Raw genomic sequence first — 22,750 nt, forward strand, 5'->3', positions numbered from 1 at the left:
TCGTACTTTCCTTTGGCGAGCAATAAATAATGGCCCTGGGACTTATATCTAAGTCACTAAATCCAATCTAGCCGATAACAAGTGCACGTTATTTTAAGGAGGAAAGCTACCGTTAACAGGAGTGGTTGTTGGAACTACGCGGCAGCTAGTGCTACTCTGTCGACTGTTTCTCAACTGAAAAGGGCCGTAACTTCTGGATCTGAAGGTAGTTAGAGCTAGACGAGTTTTCTCCGCCGCCAGTTTAAACAGAAATTCTCTAGTAAACCTATGATAGGGTAAGACCCAGGTTTCAGGGATTTTCCGGACCTGTTAGACAGAGAACTGGTCAATAGTCAGTCAGTGGTGAGGTTAGGGCGTGGCTGGCTATTGCAGAATAACGAACAACACTCAACCCACCACTTTCAGGAGATGGGAAATGGAAGCCTCTATAATAATATAGTAATAATAATAACAAGACCACATAGTGTTTTTTCTCTCTTTTTTGAAGTTATCCTTTATTTATTTTGTAATATACTTTTATCTATTTATTTATCTACTTGTTTGCTTTTTTTCTCTCTCTCAACCAACATCAGAAAACAGAAAAATAATAATTCAAAGTAGAAAATAGCTGCCATGGTTAAAAGAAAAAAGAATGTCCTAATCCACATATGTTAAACAATTTTATTGTTTTTATTGTGACACCAATTGATTATGTTCTGTATTTTGTCTTTGTTTTGAATGCATCCATTTATGTATACCTCATTGTTTTTTGTTTGTTTGTTTTTTTACTTACCTGGTTATTTTTATGTTTATTTCTGTTATTTGTTCTATTATCCAGTTAATTATTTTGTAGATCATTCCCGTCTTTGCTATTTGCCAGTCCGTAATATTTTTTGTATGTGCACTGAATGTATGTGCGGTGAATAATGAAAAAAATGAACACCTCCTGCTACTGAAAACAAATTGGCAAGTTCTAGTTTTAAGGCACTAAATTTATGTTCTCTTAATGTAAGGGATGCATGGGATGGCACAAAAATAAAGGCCGTTCTTTTACCCAGGGATTTCAAAAGTTAAACACTCAACAGTTGTCTTGTACAGAATTTATATTTGGCCAACTCCAAGACCACTAAGTCTTCTTAAAAGATAGTCTCTGTGAACATTTCTTAAAATATAGTCAGTGTTTTTAGCAAAGGTGAGCTGACTGTCCAGGACTGACACAAGGTACTTAAAATTTGCCACAGTTTCAACAGGTTGGCCAGTGGTTGTCCCCACTGTAAGGTCTTGTTAAGGTAATATAATTAGCTCTACATGCTTAGTAAAATGAAGAAAGTATAGTATTTTGTTAGAGAATATCTATTTGACTGTGGGAGTAATGGCAGAATTAATTAATTAACTAACAAATTTGTGGTATCTAGATTTAATTGTATGTTTGTTAGTTGTGCCACTAGAGGCACTAACAGATGGCAAAGGATACAAATAAAGAACACATTTAGAAGTAGACAGAAAGATAGGGAATATATTAAAGGTCCACTATTATGCAAGATTCCCTTTTTGTATGTTTCCATACTACCTTATGTGTATCTCCCGTTTTTGGGAATAAGTAAATGGTCTGCTGGTGACTGCAAAACAGCCCGTTTCAAGAATCTCAAAATTGTTGCATCACAATCTTTTATCTAGCAACACCAAGCCAAGTCCAGCCCCTCACCTGGCAACCCAGGTGCAAAACCCAGGTCTTCAAAACACTGTTTTATTTCCTTTGGATAATTTTCTATGTCTTTAGTGATCAGTTTTCTAATTTTGTTTATTGGATTCTTTGCTTGGGCTGCACAGTGGTGCAGTTGGTAGAACAGTTCTTGCTGCCTTGCAGCAAGAAGGTTCTGGGATCAATTCTGGCCCGGGGTCTTTCTCCATGGACTTCGCATGTTCTCCCTGTGCATGTGTGTGGGTTCTCTCCAGGTACTCCTGCTTCCTCCCACAGTCCAAAAACATGACTGTCAGATTAATTGGTCTCTCTAAATTCTCCCTAGGTGTGTGCATGGTTGTTTGTCCTGTCTGTCTCTGTGTTGCCCTGCGACAGACTGGCGATCTGTCCAGGGTGAACCCACCTCTAGCCAGAAATGTTTGCTGGAGATAGGCACCAGCACCCCTCCCAACCCCACTATGAACAAGGATGTACAGAAAATCTGTATGAGAGTAGTTTCAGTTCTTTTCTCTCAATATCATAATACTTTTATGTTTATTTTGCCTATTTCGTTCTGAAGTACATTTATTTCTGCTCTGGTTGTGTCAAAGATTTTGAATGATTCTTCAAAATTTGGCTCCTAAGTGGAGCCACGTTGTGAAATGGCACCATCGACAGCCCATAGGGCCTGCTGTTGCAAAGACAACGACTAGCTCTGGCCCTTCACTGGGACACAGGAAAGCTGGACAAACTATTGTTGGTACTGGAGCTGCTGGGAACATCAAAATTGTAAATACAAAATTGGTGAATGTTTTTGCCTCTAAATTCTCACCTGACTTGGAAGTGGATACACTATGCGTTTATCTTAAAGCCAAACTTGGGCATAATGTAACTTGCCAGAGAATCACTACTGTTAATACCAGGTTTGCCTCATTCAAGGTTTCTGCCGAATGTAGTGACGTGGCTGTTATGTACAACCCAGAGCTTTGGCCTGAGGGAATTAATGTGAGGTGGTTTTATGAGCCACAGAAAACTATCATTGGCGCAAATGCTACCCTTTCTTCCACGGATATATGCGCACCTACTGATGATGTGAGCACAAAGTCATAAATATTATGGACATTAAAGTCACCTCTTACAACTGTCATGGCCTGCGCTTAGGGCAGAGTGCAGATGATAAAGCTCGCCGTTTGGTTGTCGACCAGTTGTTGCTGCACTGTGACATCTTGTGCTTGCAAGAAACCTTTTTAGCCAAACAGGATTTAAAAGGACTAAACTCTATTAAGGACAGTTTCCTGGGTGCTGGAGAATCTTCTACTGACCTCAGTTTGGGAATTAAGACAGGAAGGATACCAGGAGGAGTGGTTATATTATGGGAAAAAAGCCTGGACTCAGTGATAAATGTCATTAGATTAAGTATTGGGGCTACACGTGAAACAGCATGACAAATAATTTATTATTTTAAATGTCTTTGCTCCACATGAATGTCATCATAATGAAGAAGAATACCTAAGTAAACTTGCTTATATTAGCTATTTTATGCAAAATGAGAAGTCAAAAAGTATGTCATGGGTGACATGAATGCAGACATATCAGATAAAAATTTGATGTTTTCTATACATGTGAATCATGTTTGTACAAATTCTAATCTAATATTGTCAAGTAAAGAACTTTTGCCAGCTGCAAGTTACACCTATATAAGTGAAGCCTGGCATAATACGTCTTGGTTGGACCATTGTATCACTACAGCAGATGCTCATGCTGCTTTATTTTACATTAATATCTTATACAATGTGTCCACTGTTGATCACATCCCCTTCGAGGTGTCTATTAGATTTGATCATACACCCACAACTGTATATGCAAACAGCAATCAAAATCAGACACGTATAGACTGGTCTTCTTTATCTTACTGAATATTTATTCCCGTTACTATGCCCAAACTGATCAATTCTTATGTGCCATTAAATTACCAAGAGAGGCAGTTAATTGTATAGACTAACTGTTCTGATACTGGACATAGAACCAATATAACTGAATTTTATTCTGAGATAACGGAAGTGTTATTGGGAGCTATAGCATGCCTTATAATAAAGGTAATATAAAGATTAAAAATGGACCCGGTTGGAACACATATGTGTCTAAATACTACAGCGAAGCCCGTGAAGCTACTACTTCTTGGGCTCAGCAGGTTAACCTAGACAGGTTAACCTGCCTAGGTTTTGCTTTAGACAACAGAAAAAGTTGTCTAAAGCAAAATACAAATATGCACTACGGTTCATTAGACAGAATGAGCAAACCATGAAGGCTGATTCCTTGGCAAAAAAGCATATGCTTTTTTGCCAAGGAATCAGCCTTCATGGTTTGCTCATAGGCTTTAGTGTCTTTACGTATATACGTAAAGACACTAAAGCCTTTTGGAAAGAGGTTTTTATTACTGATAGTTTTTATCAGTAATAGTAAATCCTCTCTCCCTTGCACTGTTGATGGCGCTTCAGGGGCGAATATGATTGTAGACTTTTGGTGACACCACTACAGCAAACTATTCACCCGTGTTCAGAGTGAACCCTTCCAGGTTGACCAAGTTAGTAATGTAGAAACTATCAAAACACACGAGGTCTATCAGGCAATTAAAGAACTGTCTGTAAATCTATAGGAACAGATCTTATTTCAGCTGAACATCTCAAGTTTGCAAGTTCAAGGGTAGCCCCTCTCTTGCCTTGTGTTTCACTGGTTTTATTATGCATGGTTTTATTCCTTTTATGCATGGTTTAATTTATTATGAATGAGCTCTAAGCAGCTAAACCTGTGAAAAATGGGCTGCATGGTTGGAGATACAATTATAAATCAACTTATGTATGCTGATGAACTAGTGGATTTTAGTCCAAGTTCAGCTGGTCTTCAGAAGCTGCTTAATGTCTGTTCACCATATGGTGAGCTACATGACGTCAAATTCAATCCATCAAAAACTATCATTTTGATTCGTCGCACTAAGGAGGACAAGAACAGGATATTTCCAAATTTTAAGCTGTCTGGAACTTTGTTGAATGTCTCGAAGAAAATATCTTGGTCAAGTGCTGACAGACCGTCTGTCTGATGATGAGGACATTTACCGTCAGGTTAGAATGATATCTGCTCAGGCAAATATCCTTGTTCGTAAGCTTGGATTCTGTTCTGATGAAGTGAAACTGAACTTAGATCATAATGAACATCACTGTATATGGCACATTTGTGGTGCAATTTTTAAAAAGCCAGTCTTCATAGATTGAAGGTGTCTTATAATGATGTGTCAAGAAAAAGTCGAGCTTCCCCATGCTGGAGATTTTAGTTTAATAATAACAATAAATAAGGTTATCTTTAAAACTGATTACGCAGGTGACATCAAGACCCAACAGCAGAGTCAGAGGGTAATAAAATTAATCTGGTTGTGTGTGTTGTTATTGTGTCCTGCAAACTTTGCTTTAATTCTACTTTTTTCTATTTAATCATAAAAAATCATAGTCAGGCAGAAAGAGAGTCATGGAACAGGAAGAGCAGGTTTCCTGAAGAAAGAGGAAGTTTCCAGCCTGCAGTGATTAAAAATAGTTCAGATTGCTCATTTTGAGCACTAAAGGTTTAAGGAATAAAATCTAACCATTTTGAGTAATTGGATAAAACCCAGAGTAAAATACTTAAATTAATAATGATAACTTATGATTAAACCAATAGTTAATATTGGTTTAACCAGTGGTTGATGTTGGTTTGATTATAAGAATATTTACACTTACTCTTATACTTATGGAAGTACTTAAAGGTGAAAGAAGTAACTGTAACATGGTGTCAAATAATTAGAATAATGAATTATTCTTGGTTTCTTTTCAGAAATGTCTGTAATAACACATTATGATTATAAGAGTAACTAATAAGTAATGGTTATTATAATATTATAAGTGAATGCTAAATCAGAGAAACGAAAAGGTTATAAATGTGATTTTGACATTGAACTTGAAATGGTGCAAAATGTGTAACTGTAATCAAAGGTCACTGATGTTGTGTTAGAGGTAGATGGTAGGTGAAAAGTCAGGGGGAAAGAGGAACTGATAGGAGGACCAAGGACCAAGGCTTTATTGCTGAACTTCAACTTTCCTAAGAAAAGGTTAGACACAAGAGGACTGTTGAGCAACCCTGGGTCATTAGAACAGACATCATGTCTTCAAGACAGTGATGGATATGAGATCATCGGTCCAAGCAGTCAGCCAATGAGACAGGCACAGCAACAAAGCTAGCCAATGCAAATGCACTAAAAGGGTGGATAAACCCTTTATAACGTGAGTGCAAAAGAGGAATCTTTGGTTGGATCCTTCAGGCAGCTTCGAGCCAAGATCCAGATGGACAAAGAACTCTGCAGCTGAAGAAGAGCCGGAGCCACAGAGCCGAAGACTGTTCTGCACATGGGGACCAACCCGTTAGCCCCGCAACATGTGGCTTCAAATTGCATTTCTCTCATCAGCTGGGTTCGAGACCCCAAAGAAAAAGACCAAGGCAAAGATGAAGATAAAGACAAAGGCAAAGAACAAAGGCAAAGAGGAAGAACTGGTGTGTTCCTTCCATGAGACCAGCTCTTCTACATCTCGAAGGACCAGAAAGATCGTGAGATGAAGAGAAAGGAGCTACAGAGCTGCAAGACAAGAAGGAGAGGGCCGCTACGCGCATGAGGAAGGCCCGAGATCTGCCGCTCTGACTCAGTACTCCTCCTGTACTGGGAGCCTCCTGCTGCTGCAACACCTTTTTTATCATCAGGCCAGTTCTGGGGTTCAAAATGCCAAACTCCGTCCCTCTCTCTCAAAGTTTTCCTTTTTTAGTTCACAGTGTCAGCATTAGGGAAAGATAGGCTAGATTATTGATTTTTACTTATTTGATTATTTCGGCTACTGAATTAAGCTGTACTGACCCTTGCAAAACTGCCTTACTAATAAAATAATTAGCATCAAGAAAATCTAAAAGATGTTGTGGACATTCAATTAATGAGTCACCTTAAAGTTCTTTGATGGTTGTAAAATAGCTATGAAGTTTGATTCTGGGAGCAGAAAGTGGAAAATGTTTTATAGGTTGCTTTTAGCCAAAACAACACCCTTGGGACTCGCCTGAGTCACTAAAACCTACCTGGTTCAGTAACAAGTGCAAGTTGTAATAAGAGAAAGAGCGACCGTTAACAGGTGTGCTCTGTGGAACTATCTGATTGCAGGCTGCTCGATCTGGCTAGTTCACAGGGTGAAAAAGGGTGGGACATCTGGAGGCAGAGGTCGTTAGAAACCAGGCTAGTCTTTCTCGCGCCCAGCTTAAACAGAATGTCCTCTATATTCTCATCTGTAGTAATACTCAGGAGTTAGAGGCTTCTCGGACTCGTTAGACGGAGAGCTGGGAGCAACATCTCCCTCCTCTCAGAAGGGGAAGTAGAGAGAGAGAGAGGGGGGGGGGGGTGTTGCGCAACAACAGATGCACTAAGACTTTTGTTAAATAAGCCCAGATGGACCAGTGCAAGTGAACTGTTTGTATCTGCTCACGTCAGCATGTTGATGGCTGTTTTAAGAAAGCTTATGTATAAATGTATTTGTCGTTTGAATGAGTCTAATAATAGAATTATTCTACTGTTGACTAACATTAAATACAGTGCACTGAAATACTCATCTATGCTTTGGAGACATTGGTATGATTGCCTCTTGAAGGGTTAGGATCCTTTTTTATTGTACTTTTTATTATTTTATTGTATTTATCTTTTTTATGTAAACTGGACTTCGAGACTGTAATAAAATCTATCTATCTTAAGTAGTCTCACTAGCTTTTCCTCTAAATCCTCCAATTTCTAAATTTTAAATTGATAATAAAATAGCTATTACTTTACCTCTGATAACAGATTTCAGTGCATCCCATAACACAATGGTGACAGATCACCATTGTCATTAAGCTCCAAACATAAACTAATTTCAGACTTGATTTTTTTTCTGATTTACACCATCATTTAAATGGCTATAAAATGTAGATCTAAGGTTGTTAATCTGAAGTGACAAGTAAACAAGATTCTGATCCAAGAGCGTACTGACGGCGATTTCAGATTTGGCAGCTCTAAAAAGATTGTTTTTAAAAATATAAAAGTAATCAGGAGGAGTATACATTATGGCCAGGTGAGTAAGGTGTGTAGTCTCAGCCTGTAGGGTTCAATTCCCTTCATGTGTCCACCATTCCCAGTTCATTCATTTATAAATTTATTCTGTTACTTATATTTTAGTTGTTTGCTCTCCCATCAGATGAGTCTATTCTTGGATGTAATCTCATGTTGAAGTAGTCACACACACATATTAACATTTTTTAGCTTTTAGGACAATGTCAAAAGGGTGTTTGTAGACTGACCATTTACTGGACAGTGGTATGTAAACATTAAGTCAACTAGCTAAGACCCCATTCAATTACCATAACATATCTCCTAGCATATGCTCAAAAATATATTCAAAATTGACTATTCTGGATAGCAGAACAGTCACCTTTCTTTTTCTGTCCTGAATAGTGCAAGAAGAAATATATTTTTTAAAATCAATTTTATTAAATTTGGCATGTTTATCAACATGAGATCTGTGGATGAAAGCTATCTGAAGTTTATCTTTTTTTAAACTGGGACAAGATTAACAGGACTGAGCACTCCGCTTATATTAAGTGAAACAACTCTTGATCTATATCTACTCAAATAATTTATCATGTAAATAAAGGAAAAAACATGACAAGCTTCCCTTTCTCTGGTCATAATGGCAAAGAATGAACAAAAGATTAAATAGAACATTCATAAAAAATTTGTAAACCATGCAGAGAATTCTCCATTCTCCATGCTAAGTTCTTGATGTATGACGTTCAAAAAGAGTCAGTGAGATGAATTCATGAATTCCATTTATTAATACCAAAATACAGCTGGTCCATTTCTCATGCCACCTTTAGGAGTTAGAAAGACAGAATGGCAACCAAGAAGAGTTTGTGATCTCCGTTGTTAGCCTTTATCTAAGCTGCGCCCTAAAAGAGGGCGTTCCCTACTGTGTCATATCCTTTAGCTCTCATTTGCATTTCCTAACATGTTCTTTCCTCTAGCTTTAGCTTAGCAACTAGCTAAAAGAGATAGAAGAAAAACACAGAATTATTTATTTTAAACAACCAACAGTACGGTAGGATTCTGAACTACACTGAAAGAAATAACTCTTTGGATTAACATAAAAAAATCATGGAAAGATTTTCCACCTGATTACTTTGCTTTATTTCAGCACTATGTAATTATGTTACTCCAATTTAAAGCAAATGTGTTGGCTCAACTTAACTTTTGTGGTTGACTCAACTTATTTACTTTAGTTGGACCCAATGTAATTTAATAGAACCAGACCAACTAATTTGCAATGTTTTGGACCAAATAATTGACTTTACTTGATTAAGATGAATGCAAATTTAGTTGAAACCAACTTATTTAACAGTGATACCTTCACACTACTTAATTAAGTTGATCCAACTCATGAAAATTAAGTTAGCTGAACAAACATGCTTCATGCTGAAAGAAAGCTATATAATCGTGTGGAAAATCTTTCCATGATTGAATTATGTTAATTCAAAGACATTTTCTTAAGTGCTATTAAATGAAGTGTTTTAAGACCACACTGAAAGAAGAAAGAACACTCAACAATGAGAAAAAGTACAACATGAACTGTATTTTCAAAATTGTTATCCATTTTCTTTTTACACAGCACAAAAAACAGCTGAGTTGAAAGTTGAAATAAACAACAAAAGGTCAGTTTTGTTTTTCCAGAAAAAAACTGGGCTGTGTTTAGCATAGATCAAATTCTTAACAACATAAAAAGTGTCAGTAAATTCGCTCAACTTTGCGAACTAACAGTTAAAATTTAGTTTTCGATTGCGGTCTTTGGAAAAACATGTAAAGATAGATTGCCCAAGTTGTTCATCACTTCCACCCCGTCCAGGAGAATCCCAACATCCTCAATGGCATCGCCAGGCTCTGCACACTCCAGTCGAATAACGAAGATTCCACAGACGGTCTCGGCCATTTGTGCACCTTGATGATGGGAACAAGGGTGGGGTTTTGGGGGGGAGAGATTTCACATCTCATTAAATAAAAAAAATAACTTTACACTTATTTGGCTGACTCACCAACAGCTAAGGTCCATCAAAGACCTGTCTGTGTTAATTGTGAGTCCAGTGGTAAGATTTCCCATTTAGAAAAGGTACCATATTTTCTACATTTTCACAAAAATCGTCTTATAATCCGGTGCACCTTGTGGTGCGGAAAATACGGTATATTGTCTCATATGGAAAAACATGAAGAGAAGGGATGAATCCCAAATAGGCCCCATATTCCATGGCCTGTTCTCCTCAATTGAAATGACAGTCTGAGGATCCACCACACAGACTGTCATTCCAAACCAGTCCTACTTATGTGCAAACAAAGCCCTGACTCTGTACACAAACCAAACATCTTATACATGAAGAACCTGTCTTATTTCCTGGATGGAGGAAATGTCATGACTATGTGTGGTAGTTATTTCCAAATAGATCAGTACTAACATCTTAGGTGAAGTTAGTTCATATTTTTGTCTGCATATGAAACAATGCTGTTAGAAAAAAAGGCTAAATAAAACAGGCCAAAGATCTTTTTGTGGAGTTTAACTCACCTAAAAATCCTCATTTTAAACCCACTTAACAATAACTGTAATTATATCAATCTTACTAATGATTATCCTTTTCTGTGGGAGAAATCTAAAAGCATCTCAAAAGTCAAATTAAAATTGAATGTACCCAAGTGAAAAAAAGAAGAGTTTTAATGATCATCTCTTACTTTAAATTTATTGATAATTCACAGGAAGTCCAGTTAACTCCAACTATCATCACCTCTTTTGTGGACACAAAGATAAATTAACATACCATGTACTCTTTCTCCAGCTTCTCTGGATCTTCATTCAGGTATGCACACAGGCCTTTTAGGATGCACCCTCGTCTGACTTCAGCCGTGTTTTCCTAAATATGAAGATCAGAAAACAATGAGAACAACCGTAAAAATCCAGCAGTATACTATAGGGTCACATACTTGAAAACTTAGCTACATTCAAAGGAAGTCACAACGAAAGTGATCAGTGGCTTGCAGCCTATTTGAAAGATCTTTAAAATTGTTATTCTCCTTTCATTATGCCTTGACTAAAATTAAGTTTAACATTTTATTTAAACTTCTAACTGAAGCTGTCACCTAAGAAATATTTATGTCTGAAACAAGGGTACAGTATAGGGGGATATACTGTGAAAAATCTATTTCCTCTGCCTTCTCCCAGTGCTAGAAACAACCAGTCAGTGGCAGGAGAGTTTTAGTGCTGTCAATCACAATCTCATGTTGCTGCTCATCCTTCTTCCCCCTTGCTCTGTACTATTCTGTAGCTAGCATAGGGCTGATAGCAGCTCATATCTACTAGACAGAGAGAGACAACACTCCTTACAGTTCCACATCCCCACGCAAATAAAGACAAATAAAACTGACTTGCCCTTATGAACCCTTATGATCGCTCCAACACTAGATTCAGTCATTTTAGATCTGGCAAAACTTACCATTAGCCACTGCAATCTAAAACTTGATGGCCGATGACCCACTTCACCAGTGCTTATGTAGGTGGATAACAGACAGGTGATGTTCTGAAAGAGATCAGATTTTCAAACATTAAAACATGTAATTCACCCTGAGCAGAGTTGTATCTGAACATTCAAACTTTTAGTACAAGTCTCTTGAATGGATCATGAATCAATCAATCAAATTGTATTTGTACAGCACATTTCATCAGAAAGGCATTTCAAAGGGCTTTACATAATTAAAAACAGAAACACAGAGTCATGCAAGATTTTATACAGTGAAACAGATAAAAAGTAAAGCCAAAAACATTAAAAACATTGAAGACATTAAAACCGCACTAAGCCTAATTTAGCTATAAGCAACTCTAAACAGGTGGGTTTTAAGTTGAGATTTAAAGGCACCCAGTGTTTCAGCTGTTCTGAAACTGAATATAACCACTGGGCACATGCAAGCATGTATGTGCAGAACAGTGGTGACTTGAACATGGTAGAAAGCAATAAAAATATAAAACATAAAAATCTAAACAAAAACCTCAACATTTCAAAATTAAACCGATAAACTTAAAAATTGTTTTTGAACTACAATTATTTATGGAAAAACAAGTACAATAACAAAATACATCTTTAGAGCAGAGGAATATATGTATTTAAAAATAAGAAAGCTCAAGTCTGTTCATGGACTACCATAATAGGAATAATGGACAATCCTCTGAGTGTTTCAGCCAGAAAAAAATACTAGAAATCCATAGTTAGAAGGTGGACATTTATGTGGACATTGCAAGCACATTTAAAGCTCTAACAGCAAAGGTCTCCGCAGGTTCCTCTGACTCAAATTTAATATTTTTTATTATTAATAAATGAAGAATCTGTATTACGATAGAAAGCCACAAAAGTGTGTGTGTATCCAATGTCCACTCTGCATTTACCTACATAATAACAGTACTGAAATAAAATAATAATTAAAAAAACATTTAAATAGACTTATGTTTGGCCCCAGTGTTTAAAATCCACTAAACCTCAGACTTCAGAGTTTGTATGGCACCAGATGCTGAATTTACATCAGTGCAACTTTTTTCCAGGGAGGTTTAACACCGCGGTAAAGCTAGCCGGCTCTGACTCCAGCCGGCCCAGCACACACACATATATATATATATATATATATATATATATATATATATATATATATATATATATATATATATATATATATATATATATATAAAGTTGCCGTGCCCATTGCTGAGAAACTCTCTGTTTCCAAAGACTGCTACCACTTCTGGGTGACAGAGGAACAACTCTAGAACAGAACCAGAAAGTTGCAACCAGATCTGATGTGTAATTTCAAAATAAAAGCCTATCAAAATAGTCATTTTTTATCTTTTCCCCCTAAGTTGCCGTGCACATTGCTGAGAAACTCTCTGTTTCCAAAGACTCCTACCACTTCTGGGTGACAGAGGGACAACTCTAGAACAAAACCAGAAAGTTGCAACCAGATCTGATGTGTAATTTCAAAATAAAAGCCTATCAAAATAGTCATTTTTTATCTTTTCCCCCTAAGTTGCCGTGCACATTGCTGAGAAACTCTCTGTTTCCAAAGACTCCTACCACTTCTGGGTGACAGAGGGACAACTCTAGAACAAAACCAGAAAGTTGCAACTAGATCTGATGTGTAATTTCAAAATAAAAGACCATTAAAGTAGTAGTTTAGATCTATTCCACCTAAGTTGCTGTGCCCATTGCTGAGAAACTCTCTGTTTCCAAAGACTGCTACCACTTCTGGGTGACAGAGGAACAACTCTAGAACAGAACCAGAAAGTTGCAACCAGATCTGATGTGTAATTTCAAAATAAAAGCCTATCAAAATAGTCATTTTTTATCTTTTCCCCCTAAGTTGCCGTGCACATTGCTGAGAAACTCTCTGTTTCCAAAGACTCCTACCACTTCTGGGTGACAGAGGGACAACTCTAGAACAAAACCAGAAAGTTGCAACCAGATCTGATGTGTAATTTCAAAATAAAAGCCTATCAAAATAGTCATTTTTTATCTTTTCCCCCTAAGTTGCCGTGCACATTGCTGAGAAACTCTCTGTTTCCAAAGACTCCTACCACTTCTGGGTGACAGAGGGACAACTCTAGAACAAAACCAGAAAGTTGCAACTAGATCTGATGTGTAATTTCAAAATAAAAGACCATTAAAGTAGTAGTTTAGATCTATTCCACCTAAGTTGCTGTGCCCATTGCTGAGAAACTCTCTGTTTCCAAAGACTGCTACCACTTCTGGGTGACAGAGGGACAACTCTAGAACAGAACCAGAAAGTTGCAACCAGATCTGATGTGTCATTTCAAAATAAAAGCCTATCAAAATAGTCATTTTTTATCTTTTCCCCCTAAGTTGCCGTGCACATTGCTGAAAAACTTTTTGTTTCCAGTGACTTCTCTCACTTCTGGGTGACAGATGGACACCTCTACAAGACAACCAGAAAATATCAAACACATATGATCTATAATTTCAAAATTAAATCCCTTTAAAATAATACGTTTTTATTTTTATATACACAAATAAGTAGAAAATGTAAAGAGCTGCCTCACTCAATCATCTTATTTATATACAGATTTTTCTATAATCTCCTATACATGTACTACTTATATTCAAACCAGATTTCAAAACAGGTGTGACACTAAACAATTTGTGAATAAAAACTGAATGCAATGATGTGGAGGTGGCAACATATAATATTTTATTCGTAATAGAACATAGATGGCAGATCAAAAGTTTAATCTGAGTAAATGTAACATTTTACAGGAGATATATGTTGAGTCAAAATTTCACAATGTCTATAAATCCCCAAAAAGTTGGAACACGGCCATTTTTAACACTCTGTGGCATCTCCCCTTCTTCTGTAAAGAAAAATGTGCAAGGCAAATTGGTGGGAAAAACATAACAAATGACTATTTTGAAGTGATTTTATTTTGAAATTACACATCAGATCTGGTTGCAACTTTCTGGTTCTGTTCTAGAGTTGTCCCTCTGTCACCCAGAAGTGGTAGGAGTCTTTGGAAACAGAGAGTTTCTCAGCAATGTGCACGGCAACTTAGGGGGAAAAGATAAAAAATGACTATTTTGATAGGCTTTTATTTTGAAATTACACATCAGATCTGGTTGCAACTTTCTGGTTCTGTTCTAGAGTTGTCCCTCTGTCATCCAGAAGTGGTAGCAGTCTTTGGAAACAGAGAGTTTCTCAGCAATGGGCACAGCAACTTAGGTGGAATAGATCTAAACTACTACTTTAATGGTCTTTTATTTTGAAATTACACATCAGATCTAGTTGCCACTTTCTGGTTCTGTTCTAGAGGTGACCCTCTGTCATCCAGAAGTGGTAGGAGTCTTTGGAAACAGAGAGTTTCTCAGCAATGTGCACGGCAACATAGGTGGAATAGATCTAAACTACTACTTTAATGGTCTTTTATTTTGAAATTACACATCAGATCTAGTTGCCACTTTCTGGTTCTGTTCTAGAGGTGACCCTCTGTCATCCAGAAGTGGTAGAAGTCTTTGGAAACAGAGAGTTTCTCAAAAATGTGCACGGCAACATAGGTGGAATAGAGCTAAACTACTAATTTAATGGTCTTTTATTTTGAAATTACACATCAGATCTGGTTGTAACTTTCTGGTTCTGTTCTAGAGGTGTCCCTCTGTCACCCAGTAGTGGTAGCAGTCTTTGGAAACAGAGAGTTTCTCAGCAATGTGCACGGCAACTTAGGGGAAAAAGATAAAAATGACTTTTTTGATAGGCTTTTATTTTGAAATTGTACATCAGATCTAGTTGCACATTTCTGGTTTTGTTCTAGAGGTGTCCCTCTGTCATCCAGAAGTGGTAGCAGTCTTTGGAAACAGAGAGTTTCTCAGCAATGGGCACAGCAACTTAGGTGGAATAGATCTAAACTACTACTTTAATGGTCTTTTATTTTGAAATTACACATCAGATCTAGTTGCAACTTTCTGGTCCTGTTCTAGAGTTGTTCCTCTGTCACCCAGAAGTGGTAGCAGTCTTTGGAAACAGAGAGTTTCTCAGCAATGGGCATGGCAACTTATATATATATATATATATATATATATATATATATATATATATATATATATATATATATATATATATATATATAGTGTATTAGTTTTGTATTAGTTTCTCAGCATATATTATTTTCTGTTTGCAAATGCTGCGGCTGGATTTGAGTAGCTCAAACATGGACCGGATGTGCGCTTTTATTGTGAAAGCAGCACGTAAATGGGTGTACCATAATGTCTTGAGCGACCGCGCACTTGCATATTGTGTGCTGGGCCGGCTGGAGTCAGAGCCGGCTAGCTTTACCGCGGTGTTTTACCGCCCTGAGCAGTTTTCCTCCGTTTTTTGTCTTGACAGCAGCTTTGTGACCCTTACACTGCTTCATGTGATGTTAGCATGATTTGAGTACATCAATTACATAGAAACGTGACCGAACATAGAAAAAATGTTTTTTAAAAAGTCTGATGATTTTAATTTGCATCTTTTTATTTCGATTTTTATTTTGATTTAGACGGATGAAAATAGACTGAATCTTACCTTTTTCAAATTAAGCAGATCCAAATCAGGAATCTTCCCGCTTCTCTTGAAAGAACAGTTTGAAGTTTTCCCAGACAAGATCTCGCGTGATCTCGCTAGCATCTCGCGTGATCTTCCGTAATTTCGCTAGCATCTCGCGTGGTTTTCCGTAATCTCGATAGACCATTTTCGGCGGGGGATTAGTCTGACTAAATTGAATCACGTTGTCTCAACTTGAATACATTTTATTAACGCTAGGTTGTTGAATTTTATGTTTATTTGACGTGATTTTGTCATATTTGCCTTTGAAACATAAAATAATTCTGTTAAACATGTTATTTTTTATAAATGCAATGACTACTTCAATTCAGTTGTGCTTTGACACAAGCATGGAGCAAGCAGGAAATGGTGCAAATGTTAGAAAAACGCTGATTAATTACCAGCTAACCATTACTTCATGTGATGTTAACACATGTTAGCCACTGACATGAGTACATCAATTACATAGAAACGTAACCAAACATAGCAACACTGATATGTGCACAATCCTGCCAGGAGAATTTAGTATTCTCTAAACTGCAGCTGGCGTTTTCCTGGCACGAAAAACAATCATCTCGCGGGGCCTCGTGTGATTTCCTATGATCTCGCGGGATCTGCCGTGATCTCGCTCGTCGCCTCCAGCACAAGATCAGTCTGACTATAATGAATCGTGTTATCTCAACATGATTCAATTTCATAAACGTTAAGTTGATAAATTTCTTGTTTGTTCAACATGATTTTATCACGTTTTTGTTTAAAACATGAAATTATTGTGTTAAAAGTACATGATATTCTTTTATTAATGTAATAACCCACTAAGTTCATTTTTTTGAGTGTACTGACCCTCCTGCCCCTTGTGGACGCTCAATGACAGGCCCTCCCCTGTGTCCAGTGAAGGGAGAGACTTTGCCACGTCCTGGAGTTACTCTAAGTAACCTTTAAATAACAGATTAGATTTGGTAATTTATTATATTTGGTGCTTACTCACCAAATCTATCTTTATCATTGTCCATATTAGAAAGGTCAATTACTAAAGAAAAACAAAAATTGAGATGAGATTTTAGTTGGAGTTTGTCTGAAAGCACTGAGCTTCACCTTATAGCTCATCTGTGCCTGGGTTGGCTGTGTTTCTTGTTTTGGACCGTCCTGCTCTTGTCCAAGTCAGCTGCAATCCCAAACTTTACATTGTAAAGTTTAAAATGATGGAGCATGGCGGAGCTCCAGTTGGTGCCTGAGTTCCAACCAGTCTTCTCGATATGTAGAACCGGTATCTCTTCCTCAGACAGCTGAAGCATAAACATGAAAATGAACTGAAGACCCTCATGCAGTAGCTTTTTGATGAACAATGAAGTCCTTTCTGGCTCCTTCACAGAAGCCATAAATCCTCTCTTCATGAGCAACTCTTCGACTCTGTGAAACATTACTCTTTTCTCTTGTACAACTTCATCTCTGCTTCAATCTTCTCCAGTTTGTATCCTCTCCTCAGCTTATATTACTTTCTTTTCTGCTTCTCCCAGTGTTGCATTTAACTCACCCATGATTTACTCCAATTTTTATTTGTTCTGCCAAAAATATGAGTTGCTGAAAGATTACATCTAGGTTGGCCATGTCTTAGGACTTTGCTAATTATCTTTTGCTGTCTCTTCATATCTTTAAAAAAAAACACTTCAGGAAATGTATGCAATCTTTATATAAATACTTTTTAAAGGTGCAGCCATCATAGCATTGTTCCACCAGAAGTCTTCTTGTTTTATTAATATTGCAAAACACACACACACACACACACACACACACAAAATCTGCATCATCACAATGGGATGTTTGTGTGTAGACTTTTGAGGAAAGAGATTAATTTAATATATTTCTGAATAAGACTTGTATAGAAAAATATGAAAAAAGTGCAGGGAATACTTTCCACATGCACTTTCACAGAGAAATACCTGCAGGATTAAATCTCCAACTTAAACATCTGTGCCAGAATGCAGCCTTACAAAGAAACACACTTGAAGAGGAGTAGTAAAGTTTAGAATCAGCAATGATTGTCTAAAACAGATTGTGTACTCAGGACAACCTTGAAAGCCTAGTTGGATCTAGAATCCCCCATACATATTCTGAAAATACACACAAAATGGGATTTTCCTGGACTGATTTGCATGACGTGAATGATCCATAATAATGACTTTGTATGGATTGAACGTAGCTTTAGTCTTTCCTATTAGATTACTTCTTTGCACTTAGTTCCTTCTCCTTCCAAAAGGCAAAATATAACAGGGTTTGTTTAACACAATAGCCTGTATTTTCAGAGTTGAATTCTGAAAAAAATTCAGAACTGATTTTATTTTGACAGCTATGTAATGATCAAAACGGAGGACCTGAAATTTCAGCTAAAACAGTAAAGCAGTGAAATGTTTGAAAATAGGAATGTGTTGGGAAAGGAGACCATGAACAGGACCAAGAACCACTGATAATGGACAAACTGGTTAGTGGTTTGAATAAATCTTTATAGTCAGGAGCTCAAAAGGAAAGCCTCCAACAGCTGCAGAACCCAGAATCTCAGTTCCTCAGCGAGACTGTGATGACCAGGCAGTGGCTGGGGGATAGGACCTGTTGGTGAGTGCTGGTTCTTGTGCAGGATGGCAGAAACTGGTTTAGAGCAATAACGCTGGCAACACAGTGGGCCAACTTCAGGACCACCAGTCATTGAACAGGACTGTGGTCATGGAGGCAAAGCTAGGTCAGAACCAGGGAAACATAATCAGGCAATGATATCTGAGGGTCAGACTAGAATCAGGAGTCTGAGCACAGAAAAAGGTCAGCCATGTGGAGGCAATCTCAGGCTGCTCCTTCGTCCCAGGAGTCAAGAGTAGTGATGGGTAGATGAGGCGTCATGTATCGTTTCGACACATAGCAAAACGGTGTCGATTCTGTCTCGATACTGTGTCACTCAATACTGACACCTGCTGGACATTAAAAATTCCTACAGGCAACGTAGTGATTTGATGACCTAGTCTATACAATAAGATTTAAGTCTTCGTATTTTATTGAATATTATATATTGTATTATGTCATATCTTCAGTTAAATTTAAAATATATTTGATATACAGACAATAAAAAATGTGAACATGTACCATAAAGTGAAAATTTAAGTGAATGTGTTTGGAATGAGGATCCTTGTGGACAGTTCCCCCCGCCCCCCACAGATTTTTATAAAAAAAAAAAACGTTTTTACAACATTTTGAAATTTAGCCTTTTACGCTTTTTTAACAAAATTTTTGCTGTAGAAAAAAATGAAGTAAATGCTACATTTACAGCGAAGCTTTGTTTTTCTTAGCGGTTGTGTACTGGCGAAATCCGTTAAGTAGTTACCTTTATTTTTTACAGTTATTACACAGCATAAATACATACTCTACATTTAAACTAAATAACAAAACCTGTTTTCAGGTATGCGGATGGATCACATTAAGGCCCGATTGATGAACAATCAATTAATTAACAATCAATTAATTAATGTCATTAAAGGGTCTCCTCCAATAAGCTGCCTCGGGAGATTCACAGCTGTATCTACGGCAGAGTGATGGAAACTCCGGTCGGGTGTTGCGCTGCCTCTGGCCACAGTTTTTTTTTTCCAGCAGGCATTCTAAGTTTCAGTTTCCATCTCCTGAATGGCCAATCTGTATTAAATACCGTAACTTTATTGGCACTCAGGTAGAGAAGAAGCGCGGAGACTGTTTTTACCAATCATACGGTCAATCAGGACGCAGAACACTGTGGAAAAAAACTGCACAAAAAATCTGAGAAGTAGCAATACCGTGAAAGGTGAACCACGTTATAGCGAGGGATCACTGTATATGAAATAATGTATCAAAAGCAACTGAGTAATTTGTAGAATGGCTGCATATCTGAGTTTATCTGGGACTTCATTCTCATGCCTGACCTCATAATGCCTCAGCATTGAGGAGGTGGATTTATTTAAATAAGACAGTTTAGTCAAACATATGCGACACTTAACCTGCAGAACATAATATTAAATAAACTAAGAGTCAATTTCAGCTGAATTTGGATTTAGATGGATAAGTAGAAACTGACAAGAACCGGACGAAACAACAAAAATGAAAAATTTATTTTCCAATATAAGTTCAAAATGGTCCCACACTGCAGAGACCTTTTCTTTGAAGCTGCTGCATAGGTGATGCAAGCATCACCAAATGCTTTTGACAGATTCGGTTCCTTATTAACAGTTTGGCGCGTTAATGTCGTTTCAAAACAGTTCCTGTATCGGTCACGTGACTTGCTGAAACCAATACGCGCACCGACACGGGTTTTGGTCTATGGGCTTGACACATGCGCCGACGCATCGGTGTTGCCGGACCCATCTAGTGATGGGAGAGATAGAAACAGGGCCATGTCCAGATGACAGAAATCAGTGGAATATCAGATATGGACAAGTCAAGACATGGAAAGCCTCAAGACAAACAGTGGTCCGGCAATGCAGGAAACACTGGATGTCTACTCACACTTACACTTTCAAAAATCTGGCACCATCTGACAAGAGAGCTAAATAACTGCTGATGAACAGGTGCATGACATGAGCCTGATTAAACTGCAGCAGCATGCAGATGGATCAGATGAGCTTGACTGCAGAGGTGAGAGCTGAGCAAGACAACAGAGCAGGCAGACGGGCCAGAATAGTACCAATCTATTTGCTTTTTTTCTCCAAACACAAATAGTGTGGTGCAGCGTTTCTCAAGTCCAATCCTCATGCCTGCCCTGCATGTTTTAGGTGTTTTCCTTCTGCCACACACCTGGATTCAATATTTTGGTGATTAACAGGCTTCTGCAGTACTTGATGGTGATGCAATCATTTGAATCAGCTGTTCTGGAATAGAGGCACATGAGGATTGGAATTGAGAAGCACTGGGTTAAAACTATTGCTTTAACCCAGCAATGGCTTTATGGTGTCAGTGCTTATAATTTGCACATGCTCTGAGCAGACCTCTGATTTCTCAGAGTGAACAAAGAAATGCTGAGTAATTCAAAATGTTTGGATTTCCATTTTGAATACGATTTTGACCTCAGTTTTAAATATTTACAATTGAACTCTTACTAGTTATGTTACATTTTGAGATTTCAGAAGTTATATTGAAATAAAGTTATTGTCTTCTTCTGTTGTGTTACTGTGTTGTGTACAAAAGGGTAAAAAAGGAAATAAGGAGGTAAAAACTGTATTGGACAAATCCTGAGCTGATTTAAGGACATGTGAAAACAAAAGTATTTAAATGTCACACTGCTAATTTTAAAAATTCACTGAGCTAAGAGTTGTTGCCAATATTTCTTATGTTCACTAACAAAGAGAACTAGAAACTGTTGGATGCCATTTTGCTCTGTTAGACCCTAAGGATAGCATGAACAAATAGACCAGCGTGTATTTTAATCTTAATAAATGGAATTCATGAATTCAACTCTTCTTCAACCTCATACTTCAAGAATCTAAATATGGGGACCGAATAATTCTCCACAAGCTGCAGACATTACAATTTACTTATTCATACAAAAACAACCAACCAACTGTAGTAACATGATGAAAGTATGCGTTTTTCTTCTGAGTACTTTCACAGGAAACCAGCCATACAGATGACATGATCACTCACAGACAGCAACAGCTGAAGAACTCACCACTGGAGCAGTTGGACTCAACCCCAGCCTAACTCACATCGACAGGTGTTCGGTGCCATACAACTAAACCGTCTGCACAATATCCTGGAAAAGAGGAGACAGACAAAAAGCTTCAATTAAATAAATAATGTATTTAATTGAAGCTTTTTGTTCTCCCTATTTTTATGCTAAGGATTAAATAATAATTTATTTATATAGCACCCATCACAGACATTAAAATTACAAAGTGCTTCACAAAGGCAGAAAAAAAAATATATAAAAATGTACATTAAATATAGCAGTCTAATTAAAAACTTGTCAGTATGTCTTTAGCTGTCTTTTCAAAGAGTCAATGGAGTTCATTCATGCAGTGCAGGACAGCAATAGAGAGTTCCAGAGTGTTTGTGCTTAGGTTATTCAAAATCATTTATATTAGTAAACAATCAATCAATCAATCAAATTTTATTTGTATAGCACATTTCAGCAGCAAGGCATTTCAAAGTGCTTTACATAATTAAAATAAAAACAGCATGTGAAATTGAATAAACAGTGAGAAAGAGAAAGACATTTTGAACCCCCCCCCCCAATATAATAGAATAGTTGGATGCTAATTGTACTTTTGAGTTTTTTTCATTGGGTTTCCACAGAATGTTTCAATAAAATGTGTGTAACTATGTATGTTGTTTAATGGTCATGAAAACCAAAGAGTAAGTTATAGGGCTCCATTGACAATATGTGTGGCAGAGTGAAGGTTACAAACTGAACACTCTACCATCAGTTAAGCATCATACTAGTGTAGCGGTTCTCAACGTGGGCGGTACCGCCCCCCAGGGGGCGTTCAGAGGACGGCAGGGGGCGCTGGCGAACATTTTTACAAAAGGGGGGCGCTGGGATGCCTTTGGGGGGCGTTTGGTCGAAGGTAAACTTTACACTTTAAATGCACAACAATGCCAGTTTAGACTTTGAGCAACTTGGTAAAACTGTATTGTGTAACATTAATCCATGCTTGGCTGCAACAATATACATGGCAGCTTTTCTTCTATTCAGTGTTTGTTAGCTTCTGTTAGCTTCTTGGCACAGCTCCGTTCTCCTGCTACTGGTAGCTAAAATCACGATACCCTCACTGTGTATCCCTCTGAAAAATGAACCCATTTAAATAAAGAAATCCCTCCATAGTGATAACATG

The 22,750-nt window shown here is 37.5% G+C and overlaps 1 long non-coding RNA gene and 1 pseudogene across 1 annotated transcript; one reads left to right on the top strand and one right to left on the bottom strand.

Annotated features, from left to right (window-relative positions):
• Positions 1–2,775: 2,775 nt before the first annotated feature.
• Positions 2,776–3,576, top strand: LOC148156320 (uncharacterized; annotated as a pseudogene).
• Positions 3,577–9,567: 5,991 nt separating this feature from the next.
• Positions 9,568–15,964, bottom strand: LOC148156321 (uncharacterized). The gene is made up of 4 exons (XR_015764795.1): positions 15,894–15,964; positions 11,276–11,359; positions 10,604–10,696; positions 9,568–9,737 (listed from the first exon to the last, which is right to left on the bottom strand). It is a non-coding gene; the product is annotated as an uncharacterized LOC148156321 (long non-coding RNA).
• Between the last annotated feature and the right edge of the window lie 6,786 nt (positions 15,965–22,750).

Source organism: Poecilia mexicana, unplaced genomic scaffold (assembly GCF_051168715.1).
Source record: "Poecilia mexicana isolate PSO_F unplaced genomic scaffold, ASM5116871v1 scaffold_12, whole genome shotgun sequence".
Taxonomy (NCBI): Eukaryota; Metazoa; Chordata; class Actinopteri; order Cyprinodontiformes; family Poeciliidae; genus Poecilia; species Poecilia mexicana.